The sequence below is a fragment of the Aulostomus chinensis genome, chromosome 5, assembly GCF_037954235.1.
Source record: "Aulostomus chinensis isolate RoL2024-O1b breed Wild chromosome 5, RoL_Achi_v1.0, whole genome shotgun sequence".
Taxonomy (NCBI): Eukaryota; Metazoa; Chordata; class Actinopteri; order Syngnathiformes; family Aulostomidae; genus Aulostomus; species Aulostomus chinensis.
In genome coordinates, this window is record NC_141324.1 from 10,573,867 (window position 1) to 10,600,625 (window position 26,759).

General features: G+C 47.0%; 2 protein-coding genes across 3 annotated transcripts in view; both read right to left on the minus strand.

The window, feature by feature from the left end:
- The window catches only part of chd7 (chromodomain helicase DNA binding protein 7), a 77,661-nt gene extending 55,360 nt beyond the window's left edge, over nt 1-22,301 (minus strand). Inside the window, exon 1 of one of the 2 annotated variants that reach the window (XM_086203088.1) lies at nt 22,017-22,301. The gene's annotated coding sequence lies outside the window, so the exon portion shown is untranslated. Of the gene's footprint in view, nt 1-21,444; nt 21,625-22,016 lie in introns of those variants that run through there. The other variant, XM_086203089.1, reaches the window with a different exon arrangement.
- A 3,036-nt stretch (nt 22,302-25,337) lies between these two features.
- rab2a (RAB2A, member RAS oncogene family) overlaps nt 25,338-26,759 on the minus strand; it is a 33,571-nt gene continuing 32,149 nt past the window's right edge. Inside the window, exon 8 of the mRNA XM_086203090.1 lies at nt 25,338-26,759. This exon is cut by the window's right edge and continues 1,148 nt beyond it. The gene's annotated coding sequence lies outside the window, so the exon portion shown is untranslated.

Below are 26,759 nucleotides of genomic sequence, written 5' to 3' on the forward strand. Positions count from 1 at the left end.
AAAGGCAAAGTGAAAATAGATTTAACTAACAGATGTAACTCTGTCCTGTTTGCGCTCTCCTGCACCGCCACGCTTCCTCAACGTGACAAGCATTCCCACGCCTTCTGTATTCTGCTCATGACCTCCACAGTTGGCAGCAAGGGAAGATGTGACATTACGCTACTATTAAGTACTAAGCTCGGGTGGGGAGCCTGTTAAGGTTCTACAAGACAGACGGAAGGCCTACTGCTGAGCTGATCTCCCTTCACAGGCCCCCCAGATATCATGACGCTTTTCAATGCCAACTATTAAACACCAAGAGAGCCTAATGAGATTGACCATATCGCCCAGCCCTGGGTGTGAGTCTGAGCAGTCGAGTGGTGGAACGCTACTGCTAAGTTAGGTTAACCAGCTGCAGGTGTAGGAACAGCTTGTGTGGATGTTAAACCAAGCACAGGTTAAGTTAGCAGGCAGAGCCATCAGATAAACGCTCACGTTTCTGCTGGGAGGTTCTCATACTCACACAGAGGCCTAGCAGTAAGGCTGCAACAATGAATTGATAAATCAATTAAAAGTCGATTAATATTTGATTATCGATAATTCATTGGCAAAGAAACGCGAGTGTTTTTCGACATGTAGTGCCACGAATATGAGGGGGAGACGAGCCATCTCTCTCCCGTAAGAGTTGTGCGCACTAGCGACTGCACATCACAACAACAATGGCGGCGTCCACTGCAGCAGCATGTGGTGGTAGGATGAGAAGAGCTAAAGGCTGGGAGTGTTTCACTCTCATAAAGGAAGAGAAAAAATGACTTGTAAACTTGGCAAGGAGGACTTTGTTGGCACGGGAACGCGACCGTCATGAATGAACACCTGAGCAGAAAGCAGGTAGGAGTTGTAGCGGAGCTGGATGAAGACTCGCCTCGGTAAGTTGGCTTGTGGGCTGGCCTGGAGCAGACTGAGTTGTCTTGGCTGTTAACATTTGAATGTACTTTCCACAGCGCAAAGCCTGGTTTCTTTTTACGGCTCAGTCCAAGTCAGGACTCGGAACCCATCAGTCTGTTTGTGCGACAGAAACATGAACGCAAAGACGTGATCGATTTGCTCAGCAGGTTGCTGATCCGGTCTGGGGCGGAAACGCTACGTGCGTGTAATTACCGGATACAGTAGGCGGGTCTAGATCAGATCCGAGCTTTGAGCAGGAACAGAAACCAGACTTTAGCATGCAGGCCTGCGCCTTAAAGCCGAGACATCTACGTCATCGAACATCTAGACCTGCTGTGCCGGATTATAGAGTCAAGAACATGAAATGACCAGAATGTATTTTTCAAATGAAAATAAATGTTTTAATTTTTATTGTCTTTATTGTTAGTTAGAACATGCCTAAAACAACTTCATGCTAAATTGTAAAGGTAATTGCAAAAAAGTGTGATAATCCGATTCATCGATAAAATAATCACAGATTAATCGATGATTCGATGAATCGTTAGTTGAAGCCTAACCCAGCAGCCCTGAACGTCAGCTGAACTGTTAAGTTTCAGCTTTGACTTAAACCCTAATCTTGGGTCCTGGGCTGGAAGCAGTCAGTTGGTCAGTCTATGTGTTGTTCTTTGCTGCCATATTAGTACTCTCCAGTGTCCCGGGGAGGACAGGATGGGTTAATCAGCCCCCTCCTGCTAGGGCTCATCCACACTTTGCTCTACTCAACGAGTTACAAGTTATCACAAGTAACTTTCTAGTCACATACATTTCATAACACCCACTAAAATCCTTTTCAAGACACATTTTTGATCCAGTTTAAGAATAGTTGAGGCCTAAAATTCATATCAAATGTAAGACTTTTTCAGAGCCTGCAGGAACACTAACAAATGAAGGCTGTGCAGCTCAGACAAACCACAGTTATCACTCATCAGCCAAAGTAAAACCACAGACTACGGCTGGCACGCAAGTGCACCTCGACAGGATCGTAGCAGCCGGCAGTAACCTGCTAACCCACAGTGGTGTACTTGAGGGGGAGCCATGATTAAAGACTGTCAATGCCAAACAACCAGGGTTCTTCTATGCTTTTAAGAGCTAAACAATCACAAAAGTTCAGTTTCAAAATACTGAAAGCAACAAGTGCACAGGAATCATTGGAGTATAGTTAAGTCGTGATTTTACAGCTAGAACTCACTCAAACTGATTTGGTACCCACTCTGACTCATTATGATCCACCTTTGATACATTTTGATTTAAACACTATTTACTTGCATTCATGCCAGTATCGACCTTTGTTGGTCCTTTTTTAGTTTTCAGTCTTGTAAGCCAAATCAATCCGATGACCTTTGTTTAAAGGGACTAATGTGTTCTTATGATTTATGGGCAAATGTTTTAACACATAACACACTTTCAAGTGGGTTTTCAATGTATAAAATGCAAATATCATAACAACTAATTCTTATACAGATAATAATAACCCTGAATGTTGCTACCAGACACATGTTCAGACCGTGATTGTATCAGAGGAAGGTTTCTTATTGGTATATCCTTTATTTAAATGACCTACAATTTGGCACAATATGTCTCAGCATTACACGAGGCAGCGCTACAGCGTGAAGGAGTAACTTTGGGCTGATGATTGAGTTTGCAGTGCATTTCTATCTGGTTCCAGTGTCTTTGTGCCTGACAAAAGTGAAAATGAATATAAATATATCACATGCAGATGCAGATGCGCAACAGTGTTGTCTTCATAAAAGGTTAGGTTTTCCTGCTCTCAACATTTTCAAGCCTCCATTTGTTTTTCTGGGAATGTGGTAGAAAAAAGGGGTTCCTGGGCTTCTGATTGACCAAGTAAAGAGCAAAGTGCCATTTCATGACATTTATTCTTGTCTAATTAGGAAATGCAACGGGTTAGTTTTGTCCTCCCAAATATGACCCGTCAAACTGAACATCACGGCTCCAAATGACTCAGTCTATGCAGCGTTAGTCTACAGCGAAGGCAGGAAGAGAGATTAGCCAACAGCAACGCAGGCTCAACGCAGGCCTGTCTGTGCTGTCAACAGTTTGGCAGCTAAACTGTATGCAGCCTCCAGGCTCTACTACAGGAAATCTCTGCCATGTCAACAACACCATGTTTCCTCTGAGACACACTGAAACAGGAACAGACAAACAAAACAAAGCGAAAGACTCTACAGTAAGTACTAAGTATACAGAACCTAACTAGACACCTGAAGAAGTGAGTGATATCCCTCTCCCTCTGGAGAACACGTGCGCACCCACCCACCTCCCATTAACAGTAGAGTCTAAGCCACTATAATTTATACCTTTGTTCCCAAATGGAGGACAGCACGCAGGAGCTGGCTAGCTGTGTGTGTAATTACGCTCAAGTGAGGGGATGCTGGGCTGTGTGTTTGGGGCTGGGATTTAAGGCCCGGAAGGAAGGAAGAGAGCAAGAGGAGAAGGGTGGGGGGATCAAGAGAGCAAGAGAAGAAAGAGAGAAGCAGTGAAGCAAGAGAAAATCTGGTTATTTTACGCACGGCTGCTTCGTTAATGGACAGTGTGCGCGTGGTGTGCGTGTAGGAAAGTGTGTATGTTTGGGGGAGGGGGCGGCAGGGGTGGGTCAGCAGGAAAGGGCTGTGTTTATCCAATCTGTTCTCCTACCATGCGGTAGGAAAAACCACTGGCCGACTCCAAGTCTGTCAGACAACACGGAGGCAGAGGTCTGCGTGTGCGTAAATATCTATATGGCGACCGCAGGTGGGGGCCAAGAAACCTGCTGGTCACACGTTTGCCTGTCTGTGCATGCGTGCATGTGCTCACTGAGCTCAAGTACCTGCTATACTTTCAGACTGGGGGTCAGAATATGACAGGGTTTAGCATCAAGGTTTCGTCTCAATTGCTTGTTTGGCCAAGTGGATCAAAAATGTACTTTCCAGAAGTGAATTCCTACTTTCTCTTAAGCAAATACTGTTCGTATAGTATGCATACATACCCTGTACTAAGGGGTGTAAGGATTCATCCGCTACATCGATGTGTCGATTCATATTCCTATTATTTAAACTGCATCGATCTGTGCTCAGCAAGTTGGCCTTCCAGACAACACGTATCGATCTAAAATCGTTTTGCAATGTCATCAATCGATTTTATCGATACTAGGAAATAACACACTAGATTTAAGCACAACAGAATTTATATAAATGTGTTTTTTAGTACTTTTAATGAGAAAGACGTTAAATGTAACTCAATATGTTCTGCCTGTTGGTGATGTCCTCGCCATGCACCACCAGGAGCACTGAATTCAGAACAGCAAGAAGTAGCATGGCCGATGACGGAGGAGAAGCTGGCGAGCGAGAAATTACCAAGCTACAACTGCGGTCTAGTGCGTGGAAACACTGAGACGGAGCTGTTCTAGATAAGTGGCTGGCTGTTGGTAGGACATGGAAACGCAGAAGTAGCAGGGGAACCTGCTGTTCAATCAACCTGAAGAGGTGTTGGTTGCTCTTTAATTTTGATATTAAATATTGTACTGTTTTGATGTTGTAAAACAAAAGCAGAAGTAGCAGGTGAACCTGCTGTTCAATGTTGGTGCCATTCACTGCACTTCTATTGAAAATGTATTGAATATTGAAAAGGAGAGCAACAAAGGGGAACCTGCTGTTGAATCAACCTGAAGTGTTGGTTGCTCTTTGATCAAATAAAACATGAATGCATTTGCCATTAATTGTTGTTTGTTTGTATCCATAATTCATTTATGCCTGATTCCCTTACAAGAAACAACAGGAATCTAGGAAACATCACCTGCACTGTCCAGTATCCAGGTGTTTATTTCACAGTCACACGGGTAGAATTTTTGACTAAAAAGTCACCGAATTGTTTCGGACCGTATCGTTCTAAATGAACCAATATCATCCTTGAATCGAATCGGTGACCACAACTCATGACACAAATCCGATCGTTGATAAAAGGAATCATTACACCCCTACCCTGTACTGTTATTTGTGTCTCATCAGCACTGCACATGTGACACTTCCATCATCGACTCACTCTTCAGCTAAATTCATCATCGGCTCCAAAGATTTATGAACACACCTTCTACCTGGGCAGTTCCATCATTGAAAACTGACAGCCAACACCCACCACATCCAGGTGGATTAGGGATGACAACGGTCTGAGGCTCGGCCACAGCCCGTCTCCCTTCCTAATGAATGCAGCACGAGAGCACACACCTGCATTGTGACTCGTTCCTATGCTCAAATCAAAGCCGGCAGCTTTGTCTTCACCATCGTGACCCTCTGGTTCTGCAGCCTTCAGGTCATTTGTGTGCACACCAGGGCTGATAACGGAAGTGGCCTGATCAGGGCTGGGATGGAACACAGAGGGAGGCTGCCTCCCATTTCAGAACAGCACAGCAATGAGGCTCCCAGAGGCAGATGACGATTTCTTCCATCCATTTTTTATACTGCTTATTTGTCAAGGGTCAGGGGGTGGAGCCTATCCCAGCTGACATTGGGTGAGAGGTGGGGTTCACCCTGGACAGGTGACCAGTCCGTTGCAGGGCCATCAGGAGCAATTAGGGGACACCTGGACATGGTCACCAGGGAAGTGGGGGTCGAAGCAGCGACCCTTCCGTTGCTAGACGGTTTCTGAATTGATTTTTTTTGGGGGGGGGGGGTTCCACCAATTTTTGGCCTGACAGCCTGCCAGGCCACAACAGTCATAAAACACTGTAATGGCCTCTTGTTGATTGATGATTGTTTTAATCTTTTTTGTCAGGGTCTTACTCATCACCACACTTAAACACTGTGAGCAAGTTGGGTACTCACGTAACTCAAGTTGTGGAGTATATCGATACTAGAAAGCAATACCCCGCCGTTAGAAATGATACAAGGTAGGGTTATTAGTACAAAGCACTGCATTTATGAGTTGCATTAATGTGCTGCAGCAGTGCATCACTGTGGTTGCCTGCAGGCAGAGTGGGCACGTTGTCTTTCTCACAGAGACGGAGGCTGTGTAGCCTGGTACCAAGATCTGTCCTGACGTGATCCCATAACCAGCAGATCACACTTGGCTCCAACATGCGTCTCCTAGGATCTAAGCTCACCTCCCTGCACAGTACGCAAATAAACACGCACAATACTTCCGTTTAACAAGTTTAATCAGAATATTTACCTGAACGACCGGCTTCAATTTATTACAAGCAGCACACCAGAGGTCATTCCTCAGACCCTTGTTTTCTCCATTTCAGTATCGTGTATGAAGCAAAGAATAAAGCCCTTATGGTTTACACATGTAAAATTACTTTATATTAGAAAAACAATGAGGTTAAAAGTATAAGAATTCATCAAAATCAATTTTTAAGTATAAGAATTGACTTTATAATATATTGATTAATTGATTTTTTTTCCCCCAAGCCATAAGAGGCCCCACACAGAAGTCGAGTCCCTGCACCTCCACAAGAATCTCCAACACTGACATGCCGGATCAACGGGACGTGCAGGTCAGACCACATCCCTAGACAGCGGCTGGTTGCCCACCCTGCCTAGCCTCCTTGCCCCCCCGAGACACATGCACCCCTTTCCCAAACTTCAAGTGCTTTTGTTGTAAATTTGAATCCAGCTGCGGAACCCTAAAACCTCGTTACACTACCAGCTGCTGGTTGTGGGTCACGACGGTGTTCTAATTAATGCACCAAAGCATTTACCCATAGCAGTGGCAGTATCAGGGGGTAGAAGAGGTAAACCTCTCCTCTCTCATGTAAATTCCCTTTTAATCCATCCCTGCCCTCTCTGACCTTGCATCAATCTCTTCCTGACCGGATGCTGATGCAATGAGCAAGCAGCACTTGACCTTTCATCAGCCGCGTGAATCATTCTCAAGGTGAGAAATGGTGACAGAAAATGACGGAGGAGGATGGAGGCCACTGTTACAGCAGTGTGTGTGTTGGGGGAGCTGATGAGATGTGCAAGGTGACGACACTGCTTTTCAGTGATGGGACTCACACGTAGTAGTCAAATATTTCCAGTGAGAGTCCTCAGTATTTGCCTGTGATTCGTTCCATCATTAAGACGAGATGGAAGTGTGAGAGCTGGAGGAAGATGAGGAAAAACAGGATGTGACACACGTCGACACCAGGAGAGGTCAAGGATAGATTAAAAGGCAGGCACACATATGGGTCAGAGATGTACTTGACATACCGTCTCCTCTATCACACACGAGCAGAAAAACACATTCAACCCACACACAGAAACTTGAGAGCTGTATTAACGCCAGCCCCTCCTCCAGGCACAGCACTGGGTCCAGAAGGCCGTCCCTGCAGGAGAAGGATGGAGGGACAGTGGGGGATGGTAGAGGAGTGTGGAGGTGGTGGTGGTGGTAGGAGGAGGAGAGATGAGAGACACAGCGATGACACTCAGTTTTGAATGTCAGCACAGTGCTAAAGACCCCCGCTAACCTTTTGGTTGGAAATGAGAGGACATGAGGGAGGGAGGGGACTAAACGGACATGCAGGCAAAGATGGAGAATTGGAATTGGTGAGAATGAAGAGTGAAAAGAAGAGGAGGAAGCTTACGCATGTGTAGACAGAGTGAGTAGGAGGGTGTGGAGAGATAGATGACAAGATGAAAGAGATGGAGGCAAACACCAGCACTACCTCTCATCTCTGCTAACAGGGCTGCCATCCATGACACACGATGAGAAGAAACAAAATGGCAACCCCCCCCCCACACACACAAAAAGAAAACCAAACAGCAGTGCTGCCTCACAAGCCAACAGGCTCTCAGCCCTCCAGTTCCAGGAGCACTGCACAACCTGGTGCCATCTACCCCCCTGACAGAGCACCGTCTCCACTCCACAGGAAGGGTTGACTCAAACCCAATCAGCACGTGTGGACGTGTCACTACCTGCCAGATGTTACCTGCGGCGGTAATATGCACCCACCACTAGAACGTCAACTGCCATGAAACACCTACAGAGGTGACTAAGAACTCCTGACAGGATGGTCTTCATGAACCGAAACCAATGAAGACGAATCAGGGGAGGTGATCCCTACAGCAGCCATACGCAGACATCCAGATAACCCACGCCAGGGTCACCTGGAGAGGCAGCGGTGTCAGGGGCTCTTCCAACTGGGTCAAGGGTGCATTGCGTTTTCCTTCCTCTGCTGGTGAAGCACCAGGAGCTTGATGACATGAAGCTGTACATGGCCCCAACAGTTTCACCATGATTGTGTCACGTCAAACAGCCCAAACAATGGCGTGTATAGCATGGATATATACATATATACACACACACATATACATATATATGTATATATATACACATATTTATGTATATATACACATATATATGTATATATACACATATATGTATATATACTGTGTATATACACATATATGTATATACACAGTATATACGTATATACACAGTATATACGTATATATACTGTATATACGTATATATACTGTATATACGTATATATACTGTGTATATACATATATATACTGTATATATACATATATACACTGTATATATACATATATACAGTGTATATATATACATATATACAGTATATATATATCTTCACACAAAAATGTATATGTATACACACACACATATATACACACAGAGACACAAAAATGTATGTGTATATATGTATGTATATATACACATAAAATGTATATATATGTATGTATATATACACATAAAATGTATATATACATATACATTTTATGTGTTTGTGTATGTATATACACATTCATACACATACATATATACATACACACACATACATACACATACATACACACATAAACATTCATACACATACATATATACATACACACACATACATACACATGTATGAAATGGTGATTGATATCATCTGAACCTGAGGGTTCTACTGGATTCACAACTGCAAGGTTCCATGTTATTACTGGAATTTTCCTTGTGCTATCAGAGCTGAAGTGTTTCCAACTCTTTTAAACAACAAGTACACCATTTCATATGCAGTTCAATTAACTTTACACACCAGAAATGTGCAGTATTTTTTAGCTTTTGGGGCTACTTACTTTAAAACTAAATAAGAGCAGGACTCCTCAAATTTCACATTTTTGTGGTTTGATTGTAACTGGTTTAGGTATTCACCAACAAGTAACAAATGGTTCATTTGGTTTTCACCAACTGAGCATATGTACAGTGCAGATGGTGTCAGAACTTAAATTTATAGAAGTAACAATCCTGATCCTAACAGTGTGAAATACTGGTGATGTTGTCTTTGGTCTTCTCGCCCAGCTCTAGGGCTGTAACTCTGGAGCTCAGCTACAGGTCCCAACTTGTCCTCAGCTTGTATTTTGTCACTCTCCTCTAACTTCAGGGATTCTCCCACTACTTTGTGCTATATAGTTGGTGATAGGACACCGCTCACTCTGCTGCTGTACCACGACAGCACATTAGCCATTACATTCTTCGCTCAATCTGCCCAACTCACTCACAGCTTTTTGAGTATCAACTTAAAATTGACAATTTAATAACACCGGTTGCTAAAAGGTGCCGCATCATTCATTTCACAAACAGATCAGCTGAAACCTGACACAGCAGGAAGGAGACGCTGCAGCAGATGGGACTGACAGAAACTGTGCCAAGTTTGTTTCTGAGGGACGACTGTCCGCCTGATACGCTGCTCTGCTCGTCGGCCGGCAGCAAATGTTGGCTAAACACCAATATGCCTTGGATACACAGGACCACTTGTTGTTGTTAGGGCTGCAATCGCTAGGATCTTTTCATTGTGACCACAGAGTTCACCAGACTGATTAGTCCAGTTGAAACCAGTTTAGATTCATCAACATATTCCAGCAGGTGTGTTTCATGCCTCCTTCTGATTGGCTGATGTGTGGCCCCTCCCCTCCTGACTCTATCCAAGCCTGTGTTACCCTCTGAGGAACGATCTTGGCCCCTGCTGGAGCTTAAGAGAGTCGCTACCCTACGGTAGTTCAACTCTGCTCATCATGGTTCAACTTGGAGAACTCCATTTTAACTGAGGTGGAACCTGGTTAACGACGTTTGAGAACCACCAATCCTGACAACCATCCCCATCGTAACAGATAATGAAAGACTGTCCAGCCTCTGCTCCTTGGACAGCCGGCACTAACAACCCCTGTCAACAACCGCTCCACCACCTCCTCCTCAATGCTACTGCAGGGTTTTCCCTCAGAGCATCACAGGCATGTCAGGCCTCCAGGCCTGCACACCATGTTTTATTTTGAAAACTGACTGAATATACTATACCATTCACAAGGAGATTTCCTGTCTGGCTCAATCTGCTCTGTGCAAACGCATGTGCTGTCTGTCAAAAATAAAAATAGATGCTATTTCCGGTGAAGCGGTGCACTGACTGGTCAGGAATCGAAAATATATGACAATCATCCAATCACGGCTCAGGGGTGATCAAGCCCTGGGACCACCGAGTCCGGTCCCTTGCTAGGCAATCAGTGCATCCATACATGAGAAGTTTTTAGACTCCCTCCACACTGGGGGGTTAGAGACAGAACGCTTACATATTTGTTAAGTTTAACAGTGACATTGATTGGTCAACACGGGAGCACAGTAGGTCTGAGATCAGTTTTCTTATTCACCACCTGGAAGCTCCACCTCAAACACACCCAGCGGCCGCATGCTAACCTTACCTTACAACCTCATCACACACAAGTGTCAAGTGTGCTTTTTTCAGTGAGAAAAATCTATCCATCCATCATCCCTCCATCCATCTTCTCCTGTTAAGGGTGGTGGGGGTGGAGCCTAACCCAGCAGCTAACTGTGACCAGCATTACAAAGCTAGTTTTAAGATTCAGGAGCCATCTACACTTAATTCAATTTCATTAGTGCAAAAAAAATTGATATCATTAATTGTATAAACGTATGTATTTTGTGGTTGCTGAAAACAATCCAAGACTGAACAGTTTTGTAGGACTCTGCTTTAGTTGATGTTTATGTATGAAGAACAAAAACCAAACACATGATTATCATGATCATGTCACGTTTTCTGAACTCCAGTCAGCAGGTAGCATTGACTTCATTGGGGGCCTGATGGTATCACACCTCTAATACATGATCAGTTCCAGAAAGCCCTCCGTCAGCTGATGTCTCCTGCCAGGCCCCATCAGAAAAAGACACTGAGCCATAACTGAGCTTCCAAACCCCCTCAAATGACACTTGCCACCGTGTCCAATGACTCTTCCAGCTCAGTCGTCTCTGTAGTGGTTAAACACATCAGCTGTGGTGCACAAAAAACCAGGACAACAAGGAGTAGCTATTCCTCCATTGTGTGACTCAACAGGACATCTGTGACGCTTGAAACTGGCTTGCAAGGGTCAGTTTCAGCTGTAACACTTGGATTGCTCTGTTGCTTCACTCACGCATTTGTGTCAACAAGGACAGGAGAGCAGTCCGACACATCTCTAACACGACTACAGCGCTGCTCGTTCTGGGCTGCCCGAAAGGACTTTGGTGAAACCAAGTTAATTATCATGTTTTTGGGACCAAAATACGGACGCTACTAAACAGGTGCTAAATCAGTGTTTTAAATCAAATGTTTGCAATGCTCCAATTCACTGCATGGAGTCTGTTCTCGCCTGTGCTCCTCACAAACCTACTGATTGGAGTCTGGTTCCCTTACAAACTAAACATGTTTTATGCCACGTTGCCACATTGACTGGCCCAAACTAGTGCAGACTGGTGTGGACTAGAATAGACTCAGCACTGGTCCATGTCCCAGACAAAATCCTTAATGAAAGTAATTTCCTGTATCCTCAGCTTCAGTCTTCATTTTCAGAGTTGAAACACACCTCGCAAATTAACACTACATTTCATCAGTTCATTATGTTGAGGGCTGTACCTCTAATTCTGTACCAAGCTTCAGCTCCTACCGTGTATCGTCAGTGTTTTAGTGACCCAAGTGTGTGATTCGGGTGCTATTGCTGAAACTGGAGTGTGTGTGTGTGTACCCAATTGGGATGAGGCAGGATTAGCAGTGCAGCAACAGGTTGGAGGGACCAAATCAGAAACCCTATTGCTAAAGATCTAGTGAGGATGCTGAGATGATGGGGATTCAGACAACAGCACAACTGGGTGATTAAAGAAAAAATCTTTCCAAGGCAACAAATCAGAATACTGGCCTCTTATTTATCGAATGAGCATACAACCAAAAACTAGCGTAAAACGTGCAAACGTTTATTTCTACGCAAGCTGTGGCATTTATCAAATTAAATGTGAACGTATTCTGTGATGAAATCTTACGACGGGTCTGAACTCGTTCACGCAAATTTAGATTTGACGTGAGGTGACTTGCGGTTCATGGACAGGAGCCGGAGAGTTGTTTTAACAGCAGATGTCATGTCACTGATGAAGGTGTGTGATGAAGGTGTGTGCGTCACGACAAATCCTTATGGTAACTGTGTATCAATTAAAAAATAATTTGTAAATATGTAATTGTGTACCTGATTACCCTTTCTGCATGGAACACTGCTTTAATTAGGCACAGGTCGACAATCCCGTACTTGAAAGCAATGAATATATCAACAGATCCGTGATGTGACTGGTGGAACTTTAGTCAGTCGCCTATTTAAACCAGAGCTTTGGCTGTAAGGCGTTCAGGCTCAGCGATGGCAGATCTGGCTCTGCTAGAGGACCTGAACGCGCGCATCAGGTCAGGGGGGGTTTTCAGGACCACCAAGATTTATTCCAGGAGAGCGATGAGTGGCTCATGGGTCGTTTTCGTCTCCCTAGGCATCTCCGCCTGGAGTGATGCCACAACCTAGAACCTCAATTAAGGAGAGAAACCCGGCGTTCCAACACCATACCTGCACCAGTGCAGGTGCCATCCACCTTAGGGTTTTTGGCTATCGGGTCCTTTCAGCGGAAGATCGGTGACCAGTCTGGAATCACCCAGCCGTCACTCAGCCCAACCATGCCAGCAGTTCTGAGAGCGATCAGTTCCCTCCCTGCTGAGTGAATTCAATTCCTGTTTCATGATGCTCAGAAAACTGGGATTAAAAGGGAATTTTATGAGGTTTCCAATCGCGATTGGTTGTCCCCGTGTGCGTCCGACGCCACCGTCCGTGAATGATTACGCTACATCAATCGCAAAAATGACCACTCCGTTAATGTTCAAGTAATCGGTGATGCCAGAATGAGTATTCGGAGTCTGGCGGCCTGGAGGCACAACGGCAGCGTAGCTCCTCTGTTACAGGAAGGCGAGCTCCAGGGTCGCAGTCATCTCATCAGTGAGTTACACACAATTATTATTCTAATTGTTGGACGCACAGCCCTAACAGATCTATGTGATCCATTCAGGTCAGACCGTTTCTTCTGGACCTTCTTGCAAATATAACAGTTTTTATTCTAAGTGGGTAAAACTCAGTCGTATCAAATGTTTCACCGTCAAATGTTTTATTCACCATCTCAGATGTAGAAATTTAAATATTCCATAGTCCGATTGACTGTGGGAACGCTGTAGATCGCAGCTGTAATTTCTCTCCACACTGCATTTTTTGCTTGCCTTTTATACCTGATTGATTTCAGGCTACCCAACAAAACTCAACGGTGCACGGCTACCAGACTCCTGAGTGCCTCCACTAAAGCCTCCAAAAAATTTTTTTCTCTGCCGGCTTGCATCTCTTCATGTCGTAAACTCTTGGGGTGCGGCTTCTAAACGGCGTGTTTATAGAGGCGCGATACGATAATTATGATCGCTTTCAGCCACCAAATTCATCAACAGCTGCTCGTTCTTACACTGGAATCAGCGTGATACGCAGGTTTCACAAATGTCACTTGAGTTCTGTCGTACGTTGATTTCTCAGCTCATGTTTGCATTTCTTTGATACATGAGGGCAACTATGTTTGACTATAGTAGAGTACAAAGCCTAACCAGCCCAGAAAATGATGGATAATCCTCAAGGAAGTCAGGTTCGATGAGCTGGACAACGATATTTCCACTGACAGAACACATTAGCAGCAGTGTTGCCAGGCACAGTTTCTTAGCATTCCACCAGGGTTACTACTCCTGTAGACACACACTGGTCCCCAGCACTTGGCCCTCTGTCCTACACTCACACCTAAGCTTGGGCGTAGGGGTGTGTGATGGCACTACAACAGACCGTGAACAGTCAGAAAGTCTCTATCACCCACCGCAACATAGATTGTATACATTGTGCATCAGTGAACATTCTGTGTGTTGCATTCTTGCTACAGTTGTATTTTTCTCAACCAAATCACACAAATAGCTGCTTGTCTAAACTGAACACAGCAAACATGTGGTGCTTCCTCCACATGCACAACATGGTCTAGTAAAACAAAACAAAAGAGTCATGGACGAGGCGCAGTTGAGTCTGCTTATGCTAGCTTAGCATAAGCTCATTCGCAGGAGGAGGGACTTGGTGTCTGTCATTAACTACGTTTAGCAGCAACATTTCTGCTGCACTAAGTCACTACTGGATCCTCCACAGGCTGGAAAACTGACCAACACTGAGTAAAACCCTCCACTGGTCTGTGGAGTTACACACAGCCACAGCTTAGATGTTAGCTAGGAAGGTTAGCATCGGGGACAGTCGCCATTTCCTCTGTCATTAGACATGCATAATCAGCAATTTTGTTCTGCATCAGTTGTTTAAGTCCTACAATCATTGTAAAACTTGAAGACTTGTCTCAGTGTTCATATCATCATCCTGTCACATTGCATTCGTGGCTGCATTTTGTCCCTTTTTTAATCCGTCAAAGTGACCAGTTGTCTTCAAAATGTGTTTTATTTTTAAAATTGACTGAATCCACTGTTCTGTTCGTTTGAAGGCTTCCTTTCCAATGCTACCTGTTCTGTGTAAACTGGCACGCCAGCGAACACGTCAAACCCCCACTCACCCTCCACAAATACCTTCATATACTATATATCCTGGGAAAATGCTCAGAGCATATGGAATGACGGATGCCAAGCCTTCTCGGACTACAGCAGTTTCGTCTATCAACAGTACCAGTACAGCACCAATAGAAGGCAGCATTTCTCAGCTTCAGAATAATCGAAACAACAAAAACTATTTCAAATGTTCAAGAGTTTACGTGCTCTTGAGGAGGTCTGGGTAGCTCATTGGACTTTAGTCATGGTAACGATTTCAGCTTCCGAAGATCACAAAAACCATCTATCTGGAATAAGCGATGAGTCTGCCAACACCCCCGAGTGCTGCGTTGCAGGCACTCAGGCTAACCTGGTGTTGAGAAGGAGACACAAGGACGACGTGCCTGTGATGAGGATGACATGAATGCAACCCTAGTTCAGTTAGCTCACTAAGATAGTCAGCTAGGTGCTTGTCACTGCACCACAAAACAAAACAGAGGACGGATGTGAGTTGCACTTGGTGGAGCTTTCAGGTCGTTCAATAAACTGAAGGTTGAGGACAAAGTATACAGCTATGTTCACTCTGAACACAACAAAATGTGTTTGCTCTGACCAGATTCACTTTCCTGATGCACACAAATAGATGCCCACTACATTGTATTAATGGCAACTGTAAAATTATGGACACAACCAGTCAAAAGTTTGGCCACACCTTCTCATTTCACAGTTCTTTATTTTCACGACTGTTTACATTGTAGGTTCTCATTGATGGCATCAAAACTATCAATGAAAACATCTCAGTAAACAAAAGTGTGAAATACCTCCAACAGGTTCTATGTTCTAGGTTCTTCTAAACAGCCTCCCTCTGACTCCTGCTCTGCTCACTCTTGGCGTTCTCTCCTTGAGCTTCATGAGGTCGTCACCTGAAACGGTTCTCCAACAGTCTTGAAGGAGTTCCAGAGGTGCTGAGCACTTGTTGGTCTTTTGGCCTTCACTCTGCGCTCCATCTCATCCCAAACATCTGGACTGGGTTCAGGTCAGGTGACTGGAGGCCAGGTCATCTGGGCCGCCCTCCATCACTCTCCTTCTTGGTCAAGTAGCCCTCACACAGCCTGGAGGTGTGTTTGGGTCGTTGTCCTGCTGAAACATCAATGATGGTCCAACTAAACGCAGACCGGATGGGATGGCGTGTTGCTGCAGGACGCTGTGGCAGCCATGTTGGTTCAGTAAAGCCCCCCCCATCACACCTCCTCCTCCATGCTTCACGCTGGGAACCATGCATGTAGAGACCATCCCTCCTCCTTTTCTGTGTCCCACAAAGACAGGGCTGTGGAACCAAAGATCTCAAATGTGGACTCATCAGACCAAAGCCCAGATGTCCTCTGGTCTCATGTCCACTCCTTGTGGTTCTGGTCCAAGCAAACCTCCTCTGCTGGTTGTTTCTCCTTGGTGGTGGTTTCCTAGCAGCTGTTGGACCATCAAGGCCTGATTGGCGCCGTCTCCTCTGAACCGTTGGTGCAGAGACGTGTCTGCTACCAGAACTCTGAGGCATTCATCTGGGCTCCAGTCTGAGGAGCTGTTAACTGGTGGTTCCTGAGGCTGGGGACTGGGATGAACTCCTCAGCAGCAGAGGAGACTCTTGGTCTTCCTCTCCTGGGCCGTCCTCATGTGAGCCGGTTTCATCGTGGCGCTTGATGGTTTTTACGACTGCACTCAGGGACGCATTCAAAGTTTTTCCTGGACTGAGTGACCTTCAGGTCTTAGAGCACTGATGGACGGTGGTTCCTCTCCACTGAGCTGATGGTTCCTGCCATGACAGGAATTCTAGCAGTGGTCAAACAGAGCTGTCAGCTGTGGAGCAGCCTGACTTCTGCTCAGCTCAACTGATGCTCCCAACCAGTAAGAAGGCAGGAAACTCCACCACTGAACCCTGACAAGGTGAACCTGAGAGGGGAAACCATTTCAGGTGATGACATCATGAAGCTCCCAGAGAGAAGGACGAGGGTTTGCAGCGCTGCAGCAAAGCAAAGGGAGGCGACTTTGAGGAGCTAGAATATAAAACACATTTATAGTTATTAACCATTTTTTCTCTGATTCATAATTCCATATTGGAGTTTTTCTCTCAGTCGATGTGAGGATCTGAGGGCAGAGGATGTTGTAACGATGCCAAGTGAAGCCCTTTGAGTTAAACTGTTTGTGAAAATGGGCTCTACAAATAAAACTGCCTTGCCTATACCTTTCTTGATATATTTGATGTCATCAGTGTGGATCTACAATGTAGAAAGTAGTAAAAATAAAGAAAAAACGCTGAATGAGGAGGTGGGTCCAAACTTTTGACTGAGTGGATGTGGCTCAAATCACGCGTAGATGAGACTTGGTTGATCCATGTCTTGTTGATTTTCTGCTGTGCACTGTCTCAACATACAAAACTTAGATTACAGAACTGAATGAACCATCTTTTGGAGCAAAGCTGTGACTAAATGGAGAGAGACAGAGACAGAAAGAGAGCTCAGCTGACGGTCGAGCTACGCTGACTTAATGAGAGCAAGCAGCTCAGCAAGTTTCTCGTGCTTATTGGGTCGGATATTAAAAACATTGAGTGTTCTAAAAAATGAATCATCATATTTAATAATGGTGATTTTGATCTTATTTTAAATAATCAGACTTGGGATTTTCACCATTATCCTGCTCTCACTGAGGCTTTAGCTTGACTTTTTTTGGGGAAAAAAAGAGTTTCTGTGCACAACAAGTGAAGATGTGATTTGGTTGATGTGACATCCATCCATCCCTCCATCCATCCATCCATCATCCATCCCTCCATGTTCTTCCTCTTCTCCTGTTGAGGGTGGTGAGGGTGGAGCCTATCCCAGCAGCCTTCCCCCTGGACGGGTCACCAGTCCATGGCAGGACCAACACATATAGACAGACAACCATTGGCTCTCCCAGTCACACCTACAGTCAATTTAGAGTCTGGATTAACCTGGTCCCCTCTTGATGTCTTTGGACTGTGGAGGAAGCTGGAGTACCAGAGAGAACCCAGCAGGAACAGGGAGAACATGGAGACTCACCCAGAAAGACCCCGTGCTGCAGCCGGGGCTCCACCCACAACCTTCTTGCTGGGGGGCCACACCGGGCCGCCTTATGTGACACACTGTTCCAAAACCACTAGATAAGCTGCACCATCACCCAGCTGTAGCTGCAGGGTCCAGAGACATCACATTTATCGGGCTGAGACAGTAGATCTGGCTAACACTCTGGAAGAGGGCCTCCCAAATCAGGGAAAAATATCTAACTGCAGTTATTTTGGAAGATACGACTTCAACATGATTTACGATTTTCGAGGCGACATTGATTTTTACACCAGTGTTGATGATGAAAATGATGCCATCATGAAATGATACCTGATGCTGTGATTTTGGTCTTAATCTGTTTCTCAAGACCGTGGATTACAACGTGAGGCAGCACCGCCATCTTGAATTTAAAACTGTGTTTTGACACAACGAGCCTTCTAACAAATATCACTTCCTCCTGCCAGTTGAGCAGGTCATGCTGCAAATTTCAAGAAATTTAGATTGTTACGCTCCACTCTAGAAACGTGAAGCCAAATTCTGAGAACTGTCAAATGTTTCCGGTATCTTCTCTGCTTAAGGTGGCGCAGCCTCTTGCAGAGTGGCGGGGGTTTCGCCCACTGCATCTGATATTGTTCCCAATACTGATTAATTAACTGGACGTGAGACAGGTGATAGGACTTCAATGTCACAGTATTTAAAATTTGGCCTTAATTACATTAATGATTTATACACTTTCCCACAGTTTCAACAGGCGTCAGACACGCTCTGTCCTGCAAATATGCTGAATGATTGAGGGAGGTAATAAGACGGCGTACCCTGGAGAACAGGACTCTTCTGGGGTTCTGAATGCAGGCTTTCCTTTCTGCTTCAGGTCCAGCCTTGGCTGGTGGATTCATCACGTTTATGGGCTGAGACTGAGAAAACTGTCTGCCATTATTTTAACTGATACTGCAACTGTGATAGGTGTCACAATATTAGAATCATCGTTACTTTCACATTTTAATTGAAGCTGCATTGAAATGGTGACTTTTTGGGGACTCGTACCACCACAATACATTTTTATGACACATTCGCCAGTTGTCATTTCTATGAAATTGCATTTCACCGTTCATCCCTGTTCAATTAAGGGGATCGCTATTGTATTGTCAATTTTAGTTTGATTAATCCCCCAGCTGTGAGCTCTAAATCTGTTGTAAACTTGTGGAATAAATAAAGTAGTAGTTTTTTTTAAGAGGATTTCTTTTACCCTTTGGACAATTAACTTGTTGGATTCCACCCCAACAATAATCTACAACTGCCGTGTAAATGAAGCCATCAAAAGAGCACCCTCCTCACACCAGTTCAGGCACAGTTCTCCTCTGCCGTTAAGCCTGGTTTATGCTTCTAGCAGTAGAAGTTCTGCGTCGAGGGAACGCGTTGCTCTGCAATTCACCGCCAAGCCGCTAGGGGGTGTGGCTGTGTCTCTGTATGGATTCGGGGGCTCTTGTCAGATTCCAAAACAAAACTATTTACAACATAAAGTGCAGTGCTTTTCTTTGAACGACTGTTGGCTTTCATGAATCAAACTGTAAACTTTGAACATGACTTCTTGTGGCCATTTTCTTCCGGACACGCACACATTTGTAGCTGAGGTTCTTCCACCTCTTCGTGCATTCGGCAACCTTCTCCGAGCGGACCAATCACAGTCCTTGACGTTCACGTCACGACGCGTTGACTAATCAGGATTTTTCGGAGGTGCACGTCAGGCTACAGCGTAGGGTTTGCGTTGACAGCGTAGGTACGCCGTTGACGCAACGCAGAAGCACAAACCAGGCACCAGCACCAACACATGCCAGCAGGCCCCCCCACACACAGCAGAGTAGTCCTGCTGCTGGGGACCTCTAAGGGTTTCACTTTGCATGTACTCTGTTCTGACACTGAGAAAATACCTGTTCTGCTTTGATTACAAAAAATACCAACTCTGCTCTTTCCCACAACTTCAAACATTTAATGACCGCAAACTCTCTGCAGAGTACGTCAGCACGAACCAGCACAGGTCCACCTTGACCAAGGGACCTGTTACCAGGTCTATGGGGCAAAACTATTAAAACAATAGCAACCAAAAGAGGTTTTCTGCAGTACAGCGTAACTGAACCACACACACTCCAACATGCAGGTGTGCTTTGGCTTAAAAGTTTTCCTGGCCGTGAGGACTCTGCATGCACTGCATCAGGCCCCTGACGGGGGCTGCCTTCATCCCCCTCTCCGTGAGACCTTAGTGCCGCTACAAAGTGGCTGTGGCCAGCAGACATGTTCTCAGACTGGAGAACCTCCGTTTTCCAACAGACCAGCAAAAGACAAGAGCACTCAACAAGAGGGACCAATTGTGCTGAACATCTGTTGTGTGTGTGCGTGTGTGTGTGTGTGTGTGTGTGTGTGTGTGTGTGTGTGTGTGTGTGTGTGTGTGTGTGGTCGGGGCCTCTTATCTCTCCCTCTGTGGCCCGCTAAACATGACTAGCTGCCATCTTGGCTCACAGATACAAAGTGTGTATGTGTGTGTGTGTTGGGGGCCAGCTCCCTGGAAAAACATCCAATCAGCGCATTTCCACTAAATGTGGCCGCCTGCTTGAATTAAACTAGAGCGGAGCGGCTGAGTGTCGTCGAGGTTGCTGGTTTAAGCTTTACATGCGGGTTAGACTTTGTTTTGTTGAAAGATTGAAGTGAAAAAGTTGGTGCGGGGCGCTGACGGTGGCGCGAGCTCAGCGAGTGTTTGGTGGGGAGAGAGGGCAGAGAGCCCCGGTAGAACCGCTGAAGTAGCACAAGACACGATGACCCGGTCCCGCTCCCGGTAACCCGGTCCCGCTCAGCGGGAGCGAGCAGCCAGCCGTCGGCAGGTGTCGGGCTGCGGATAAACTTGTCTGGAGCGGCTCCAGCAGAATTAACCCTACAAACTAGCGTCTCTTAACAAAAGCCAGACCGAAGCGGACGGTTCTGAGTTAATTTGCGTGGCCGTGAGCGAGTCGCCCCGCCAGGCGCCCCGGGCAGGTCGGCGACTAGCTCGGGGCTAGTCGGAGCACAATGAGGAGGAGCGGCGGCTAACAGGCTAACTGAACCTGCGTGTCCTCGCGCCGGGCTAACCTCCAGCGGCTAGCAGGCTAATTAGCCCGTTTGCGGTGTTTCGCACGTCGATCAACGGAACGCTTCGCTCTTCACTTTTTATTCCAGCACAGGAGTTTTCTGACCCCCCGGAGCTACAGACCACTGCGAGGGCATCAGTCGGGGGTTTCAATTCGGTTTCACCACGTAAAACACCAGATAAACAGCGTGGAACCGCGGTTGTGTGACCGCCGGGTCTCCCCCCCCCCCCGCTGCCCTCCGTCCAGTAGAGGACTACGGTCACTCACGCTGCCCCTCCAGGTGAACACACTCACACAGCGGAGTAAAAGTTACATCTCTAACCTCCTCAAACACATGGAGCCCGAACCGTGAGTGTTCGTCACTCTTCCGAGTGTTCCCCGCCGGGAATCTCCCGGAGCCGCTCGCCGCCCGGCCGGGACTCACCTCTGCGCTCTAGCCACCTCGTGTCTCCCACCAGCTCCAACACAATTAGCTAACAATGCTAACACCCGGACTTTAGAATTGCACTCAGCCCGAGTCCATCTGCCGAATTCAACAAGTTACCGGGTGAAGGGAACCGGGAGGCTGACCGTGCGAGCCCGGGAACCGACTTTCCACTTTTCAACTAACTCGTCCGGGGATCTGCGTGTGTGCGTGCGTGTGTGTGCGGGAGCCGTTCACCATTAGCGGGTGGCAAAGCTAAAACTGCTATTGTTAGCATTTCGGCACGGCTGCTACACGGACCTTCAATGACTTTCTGCCGGAATGAGAAAATAAAACCGAAGCTCCAGACACCCGCACCCCCGGCAGCAGCCCCGGGAGTCCGGCCTGAGTTGAGTTCCGACCGGACTGGCGACCCAAACTCACACGGCGAGTCCAATCGCCTTCGAAAAGTACGCAAAACTTATTACTCAGGGAGAATGAGGATGTTTTTAATTGAGGGTCGAAGCTCGCAGCCCGACCCGCGCTGGTCTGAGTTCTGCGGGGCGAGGGTGCGCTCGGCGGTGTTGTCTTACCCGGCCAGCTCGCTCTCTCTCCGGGCTGTAGCCCAGCAGCTCCTCGCAGTGGGCTCGTACCTCCGCTGGCTGGGGAAATTCACCGTGGTCCTTTTCCGCGTGGAATATAAATAAAGAAGGGAAAAGTTGAAATGTGGCGTTGAGCGTGGATCGTTGCTCGGCTGCGTGTCGCCGCCGCCTTGCCGGCTGCTCCGCGTCGCTCTTTGTGTTAATTTCACTCAAATCGAGTTTAATCCGATCGATCCTGCTGGTCGCGCTCCCGAGTCCTCAGACACTCGCTCACCTTCCTCGGCCAGGGGGGGCGCGCTCCCGAGGACCTCTCATACACATAAACAGGCGGCGTGCGCGGTCACTGACCCCGCCGTGCCCGCGCGACGCTCCACGACTGTCCGGGCGGTGAGCGCTCGTGAGTGGACGGTTACCCCTGTGCCGGACCTGCGGCCCGCGTGGGTACGCGAACCGAGCCACCGCAGACCCGAACCAGTGAACTGTGTTTGGTTCGAGAGGAAACGGGTCCGTGACACGTGATTTAACAATTATTACGGCGAACAAGTTCCTCAGTCGTCATCGCAGGTATTTGCGACTCGGAAAGAAGGATGGTCGCGCTGGACCCGCGGCCCCCGGCGGGGGGCGGCACCGGTCCAGGACATGCCAGGTTCACTTGGTTCTTCAGACTTTTACACCACAACTCGCAACTTTGCGCGTGGCTCATTAAACCTCCCATTAAAAGTGCAAAAATACAAAGTAAATAATTGAAAATAACAAAGTGTCCGCCATCCGTCGTCACGTGACTCACTATGGACTAAACAACTCAGGGTCGGTTCCTCTGGAAGCTGAGAACCGAAGGAACGGAACCACAGAGCTGCAGCTTCTCTGTGTTCTGAGGTCTCAGGTGCTGTTCTGGTGTTGGACTGGTGAACCAACCACAGGAAACAAAGAATGTCTGAGTGGTGTCACGTAGCCGCCGCCACCAACACCAGGCTGGCGAGGTTCCTTTTGCCCGCCAACCTGTCCTCCGCCTGGGTGTCATCAGGAGGTCAGAGGTCACGATGTTCTAGCACATCAGCTGGTACTACGGTCCAGGCTCCTGGGTCCACCCCAAGGTTCAAGGGTTACTGAGAACAGCCCCCCCCCCCCCCCAACAACAACGATAGTAGTGACGATAATCATACATCTTCCAAATTACTGGGTCAGCCCAGTCAGGCCCACGCCGTGACCTCACCACCAGTCCAGACTCTCACCTCCTTCTCTCAGAGGAACCTGCTCGGTGCTCACATTCTAATCCCGTTCGCGTAACTCCAGTGTGTATTTTAATGTCTTTCTACAGTTTTGGAGGTCAGGTTCCATTTTGGAAACGGTGTTTTTCCGTCCGGTCAGTCAGCTGCAGGTTCCTGGCTCATTCAGAGGGTTTTGAGCTCAGCGAGGTGACTGTGACGTAGCTGCCGGTCCGCCTGGTCCAGCCGAGACGCTGTGTCACCTCCACCTCAAACGGCTTCGGTTGCTTTTCAAGTCCTAAGAATTTAAAACAGAGAAGTTTGAGGAACTACGTCACTCAGTGATGGAGGCGGGGGAGGCAACCAGCGTTGATGCACAAGCTGGAGGGACCTGTAGGAGTACTGAGTACTGCATGCGTACTGCACGAGCACTGTGTGAGGAGTCACAGCAAGGTCTGAGTTGGAAGCAGCAGGAGGGCTGGTTGACCGTGGAGGACATGGCGAACGCAGGGTGCTCCTGCAAGGAGGGATTACGGCCCTGCTCTCCTTTTCTGAACATAAGGGTGAATATTGACGGCTGGTTGTTTCGCAGCAGCCACGAGTGGGACTCACGCCAAGGTCACTTCCTCTCCTGTGGGTGAGCAGGCAGAGGCCAGGTATGTCACACCTGTGCAGGAACTACTTTTCTAATTCTGAATAGGTGGTAGCGAGTACGAGCTAACAATTTAGTAAGAAGTGTAAAACTGTGTTTCCTATAAGAACAAGTCCGGTGATGGCCCAGAGGTCGCGTAGTCCTCTAGCAACTGAAGGGTCGCTGGTTCGATCCCCACTTCCCCCAGTGACCATGTCCAGGTGTCCTTGAGCAAGACACTGAACCCCTAATTCAGGCGTGGACAATCCTGTGCCATGGAGGGCCGTGTGTGTGCAGGTGTTCCTTCCAACCCAACACTTTAACAGGTGATCTCACTGATTAACTCTCTTCTGTGGCTGAAGGAGTGTTGATCAGTGAGATCACCTGTTAAAGTGTTGGGTTGGAAGGAACACCTGCACACACACAGCCCTCCATGGCACATGGTTCCCACCCCTGCTCTAATTGATCCTGATGGCCCAGAGTGTCACTGGTGACCGGGTGATGGATGGATCGATGATTGATGGATGTAAATGAGTCTGAAAACTGCAGATACTTCATAAAAAAGTGTATTTTGTCTTTCAAGTACTTACACTTTTAAGTACTGAGCTCACATGTGTTGTGCTCTGTTTTGTCTCCAGACAGCAGGAAGAACCAGCCACATATATTTAGCTTGAAGCTAACGGAGACAGAAGGCTAACAGCAGCTAAACTGTCCAGGCCATCTGGTATAATCCAGGTCTTAATCTAGCAGTATGCTCGGTAATCCACAAACACTTTGATGGGATGAAAACCAGGTGAACACTTCCAGTGAGTACTTAACAGATATACTTCACCTAAAAGTGTACTTTAACTTTAAAGGTTTGTTGAGAAGCCCAAATCATGGCTGTCACTCGCTCATGTTAACAAATCGGATCAGTAAGCTTGGAGCTGAGACTCCTTCGACAGCCTGAAGCCCATCTTGATGAGGAGTCGAACAGTCACTTCACAACCGGAGCAACCACAACTAGCCAGGAGTCCACGTTGAGACGGTCGGCCATCTTGGACATCAGCCCTGCTTGGGTCAGGGTGTCATGTTGAAGTCATCACATCACGCAGATTATAAATGCAAATATGGGTTCGGACCTCGGCAAGGAGCACTTACCTTCTGACAGAAAACTGCAATCGTGAGTACTTCTACTGTGAGCGCTGACCTGGAGGCGATGACGGGACACCACCCGGACGCGTGAACCGGCAGGTCAAATAACCTAAACTACAACCTCCCTACTTCCTGCAGGCGCAGCTGAGTCGAGCTGGAACCTTCAGCCCCCGACAACAGTCAGTCACTGCTGATGCTGAACACACCACCACCACCCGGGGCAGGACAGGACCTGCAGAACCTCCAGAACCAGCAGCATGGAGCTGGAGAGCCACAGCTCCTCCCCCCAATCCCCACAACCACCACCATCATCATCCTCCCAATCAAAATCACATCTTAAGAGTTTAGAATGTTTTATTATAGTTTATTGTGATAGCATTTAGATTTTTTCAGTTTTTTCAGTTTTATTTTTTCAAAGAACACAACAGATAACAAGTGAGAGGAGGAAGAGGAGGGAGGAAGAGGAGGGAGGAAGAGCGAGAAGGGGCACATAGATAGATCAGTCCAAAGATGGAGAGAGATGGATGCATCAGGTTTGGCTTGATCCTCCCCGTGTAACCCTCTGAGTTCACTCACTCACACACACACACACACACACACACACACACACACACACACACACGCACGCACGTGCACACACACGCACGTGCACACACAAACAGACACGCAAACACACACTTTGCTTAATAAAGAATAATCAGGAGAATGAGATTAATAACTGCCAGAATATATCTAGGAATAAAAAAGAACTCTTGTTGAGGAACACGTTCTCTCACACTGCTGTTGTGGAACCCAGCAGATCTCTACAATTGCACATGAATGCTTCATCCATGTAGGCATGCATATAGACCGCACGTGCGTGTGTGCGTGCGTGAGTGTAGCGTGCACACATAGAAGAAAGGGGGAAGAAAATGATTTGAAAATGATCTGGATTTCTTTCCAATGCCCGACTGACACAGAGAACTGGTCCTGCTGGGAGCGGCGCTCCCTCCACCAGGACGTCGCACTCAGCTCATCACTGCTGAAACGCCTGTTCGCAGCTAAAGAGTCAGTCTGATTTTTTAGCAGCTGTCCAAATTTCCCAAGACCTTGGAGTTAAGGCAGACAGCCGATCCTGATCTCAGGTCAGATTGAAGGGACTCCAGGGATTTGTTGTACCCCCTTTTTAGACAAAACACAAGTAAACACGATATTTTGGCAACAAAAATACAGAGTTACCACACAGTCCAAGAAAGGAGGGATGGCTGCAAGGGTACAGGAAGGAACCAAATCAGTAACAGGATGCCGTTACTTCAGCAATCAGCCAGAACACGGCAGCAGTCATCAGCATACTGAATGGTACCGTCTTCACCCGGGAGGGGGGACACCTGGACCAGCTCCTCTCCAGCCTCCACACGGTTCCACAACAGCCCAACTCATTCATACTGGTCATATGAAGCGAGGCCACCAGCAGCCCTGATGGGCCGGCCCGGCTCAGAACCTCCAGCTTCAAATGAGAACGTTCAAATGTTCAAAAGCTGCTTGAGGGTCTGGGCGACGGCAGCCTGGACAGGCCAAAGACAGAGGGACTGTTTGTGGACTTAGAGAGAAAAAAACGAGACCGTGAGGCCCAACTGGTTTCAACTTCATTACTCTGAAGCCAGGAGATATAACTTGTTCCCTCAATTGAATTAATTTGTGCCCACAAGGTATGACTCAATCAAAGTGAAGGAACAACTTCTATCTTGGGGCCTCAAACGCAATGTGGTTGTTCTCTCCTTATCC